A 4,148-nucleotide genomic window follows, 5' to 3' on the forward strand; every position below is an offset into this window, starting at 1 on the left:
GACTATTTGACTGATTATCTATGAGCTCATCAATAGTTAGTCTGATACCAATCTTTGTTAACCCCTTCATACTGAAAAAAAGACATGCCAAATACACGTGTATATGAGTCACTCACTTCTTTATGTAGTGTATGTGGGCAGTTGGTTCTCTTCTAGTAATTATTGTCACTCCACATTATTATCAATTATCAGTATAATACATCTAAGCAAATTCTCACCTTTCTAATTTTTATTCAAAAATTCTTATTTAGTTACGTATTGTGATTAGGATCATGAAAGGAGAGAGCTTTCTCAAAGTCATATGACTAAACGAGCGAAGAAACTGAGGGTGAAGGTATGACTGACAACTTGTATTAAATTAAGTTTGTATTATTTATCTTTATTCTTTTTAATTGTAATTATTGTAGTATGACAAATCATATGGATGCATGCACTGACCTCAATAAAAGCACCTAAATTAGTTCAAGATTTTTCTTGTTTTTTCATATACAAATTAAATTTGTTTTTAAAGTCTTTTCTCTGACTGTACCTTATAGTTCAGCTATTTGGTTTGACTTGCTTTCATGATTATCATTTGTCTGAATTTTGAAAATCTGTTTTACCCATTGCACCTGAAAGCTATCTTTTTCAAATTGGATTTTAAATTGATAAAGCCCAAGTAGAGATCATTGTGTTCTCTGTGTTTCCTTCTTCACTTCACATCTTACTAATAAAAGGATTCGTCGTTATGATACTATGGTTCAAATGAACTAACCATTCAATTTCTGATTTCCCTTCTAGGAGGAAGAGATAAAACTGAAACCTGTCATTGCTTTTGATTGTGGTAAGTTCCTTTCTACTATCTTTGTAATAACACCTTTAGTCGTCATACTAGTTTAATCTTAGAATACTAAATTTAAAATCGTGGTCTTACTTTTGAATAATATGCTTTCAAAAATAATATGTTACTATACAACTGAATCCGTTGCTGTTTCTTGGCCTCAACAACATGGAGTTGAAATTGCAGTATATATGTGCAGCTAAATCCATTAGGAATTTGCTGATTACGCGTCTTCAATTCAAGAAATCAGTTTCATCTTGGTTGATGAATGAATTGCAATATGTTTTATCCTGCAAAATTTGTATGGTTTATCAGACATTCTAATTAGATTTACCATTACCTGGAAATCTATATCAGCTGAGACAAGAGAGTGAGATTGGTGCCCTGTTGTTACATGTCACATGGATACTGCACAGGCATATGTTTGGAGACTTCAAAACTTTGTTCTTGGGGAGCATATGCTGAAACCAAGACCAGAAAATCCAACACCTGTGAAGGTTAGAACTCTATTTACCATATCTATTGTTCTTTTTCAATATCTTTTGGGCAATATTTACAAGAAACAATCAAGTTGGATATTTCTTCCTTTTTGGTGTGCAGATGAGCTTTTTTTATTTGAATTGTACGAAATTGGAATAAGTATTTTCAGCAACCTGAAAGGCTTGTGTAAAACCACTTCCTTACTCAAGCATTGTCACAATGATTTAAGATATTTACTGAATGCTTGTATTTGTTTGGTTATAGGCCTGAACAATCAGTGTGTGTGGAAATTTTGCCATACTAGGGACAGCTGGTGGTTGGATTCGGCGGTTCAATCTGCAGTCAGGAAGCAGCCGAGGTAGTTATGTGGATCCATCGGAAAGAAGCGGCTCTGCCCATGACGGGGAAGTTGTTGGAATTGCGTATGATTCAACTAATACTCACATGATAAGCGCTGGATATCAGGGAGACATAAAGGTTAGTGTGTACTTCATGCATACATTATGCTGTACATTGCTATTAGATTTACTGGTAGATATGCACATTGCACAAGAATATGCTGGTAAGTAAATTGTCGAATGATTAAATCAATCAAGTAAAAAGAAGAGTTTTAAGCGTAACGTGAACGGCTTTACCCCCTCTTGTTTGCTGCTGGACATTTTGTGAGGTAGCTGCTTCCACTATCCAAATTATTTTTCGAAGACTTACCAATTATGAATGGAAACCATGGAACTATTTAAAGTTTTAAACCACCTGTAGTATGGTTATTTCTATATAAACCACCGACGACATATATGGGTCTTATCGACCGATTACGTATTAGGCCGAGTAGCGGAACCAGAATATCAGATCAGGATGATTTCTGAACATCTAAACTATGTGATAGTGTGGAAATCTAAATCTAGAAAATGGATTAATCATTACTGGAGAACTGGTTGATTATAGATTTATACTCTTTAATAAATATGCAGAATTGGAATACGACAATGGAAATAAAAAAGATGTTTTCCTGTGGCTTCCCCGCTTTACCTTACACCAGTAGGAATCTTGCATCCCCATCCCTATATGTGCGGCTTCTGCCATCTTTTTATTTTACGCTTCTAAATTTGGTTTTTTCTATCAGCTACTAATAATATATCTAGTCTCTTATATAATGCTCCAACAACACAGAAAACTTTTCTTCAGGTCATCTAAAGTTTTCTGGACCTTTTACTCAGATGTTCTGATGTACAGGTCTGGGATTTCAAGGGACGTGCAGTACCATCTATATGGGAAGTTGGGAGCGCTGTTGTCAGGATTGTATACAATCGTTTGAATGGTAACATTTGTTTGACATATTTTTTGGCATATTTTCTTTCCTGCTATTTGTTACCATAAATTCCTTGGATAATATTGTGATCAATCAAATCAACTTTCAGGTCTTTTGGCTATTGCCGCTGATGACTTAATTATCCACTTGTTTGATATTGTTCGAGATGAGCTAACTATAGCTTGGGATGACGAGCTTGATTCTTTTGTAGCACATATATATGAGAGATTTCGAAGATAGAGCACTTATCATTCACACGTATCAATTTCGCTCGACTCCTACTCGTTTAGTGCCATTTCAGCTGTTAAACGGGGTTAATAGCTTCTGATTCATCTCAATAATAAGGCTCTAATGATTGCAATTACGAGCCGTAAATTACTCAAACCTGAAACTGTATATTGTGTCGTGTCTCCTTCCCGCAACCATGTGATCTTTGCCTTCAAATGTCTTCCTCATGTCGCTCCTATCGATCAAGTTTCTTAGACACTGCCTTGCGTCCCTGTAGGTAATTGATTCTATAAACAAAAAATAAAAAAGTCATCAGAAAATTAAGTAACTGAATCATTCAAGGCATATATACTCTTTTGGATGTCAGTTTTGCATTTTGTTTTGCTTCGAATAGACTTGCTTGACTAGGTGTAAGGAGTTGTACGGAGTTCATCTGCGCTTGATCAATTGAATGATTACCAGTAGCAATTACTGGATCGACTTCAATTACCAGTAGCATTGTAATCAACACATTAAGAAATGTAGTGATCCAGCATCAAAATAGTAGAAGTTAAATGGCATCAAAATCTTCCAACTCACATGTCAATACAACAGTTCGAGAGATCAGTTACCACTATAATTTCATTCAAAATGTCTTGAGGCAATTTTCTGGGACCATTTTCTTGTAAAGAAACAAACAAACAAACAAGCAGTTTTTCTGGGTCTCCATCTCTACACAAGGGAGGATAAAAAGATATTCATGATGGCATTATAGCCAAGGACAAGAGGAGAGACATAACCCAGGACTTGCATAGTAGTCTCCATCATTAAAAGAGCATGGTCATAATCAGCTTGCACTTGTTTACAAAAGGAAGACCCTCCCAAATTTGTGAAACCTCAGAATCATGCATATGGACCCAAGGAGATCACATGCCACCCAAAGAAAAATGGGGGAAACGACTAAGAAACACGGGCACAAAATGCCATCCCAATTTGCCTACTGAATAGTCTGAATTGAACTATACATTGGTATTGGCTTGCTTGCTACATATAGAATAAAAAATTTCAGAAAAATTTTGGTCTCCACTAAATGAGACACTGGACTGTACCCACATTTCAGACAAATTCCAGATCAGCAGAACTGAGATTGATGAAAAAACAAGATCTGTTCTCTCCCTATCAATTCCCTTGAAACTCGTATCTCAATTAATGTTCAATCTGTCTACAGCAAAAAGCATACCAGTGACATCCCAGTGTCCAAGACTCCAAAAAAAAAAAAAAAAAAAAGAAAGTTTTTGGGCATTTATAAATATGTTTCACGACCAAAAAAAA

At 35.5% G+C, this 4,148-nt stretch overlaps 1 non-coding gene across 1 annotated transcript; it reads left to right on the plus strand.

Moving 5' to 3' along the window:
• The first annotated feature begins 1,390 nt into the window (after positions 1 to 1,390).
• On the plus strand, positions 1,391 to 2,980 carry LOC101291876. The gene is made up of 3 exons (XR_183887.1): positions 1,391 to 1,777; positions 2,534 to 2,618; positions 2,719 to 2,980. It is a non-coding gene; the product is annotated as an uncharacterized LOC101291876 (transcript).
• The last annotated feature ends 1,168 nt before the right edge of the window (positions 2,981 to 4,148 follow it).

Source organism: Fragaria vesca, linkage group LG2 (assembly GCF_000184155.1).
Source record: "Fragaria vesca subsp. vesca linkage group LG2, FraVesHawaii_1.0, whole genome shotgun sequence".
Taxonomy (NCBI): Eukaryota; Viridiplantae; Streptophyta; class Magnoliopsida; order Rosales; family Rosaceae; genus Fragaria; species Fragaria vesca.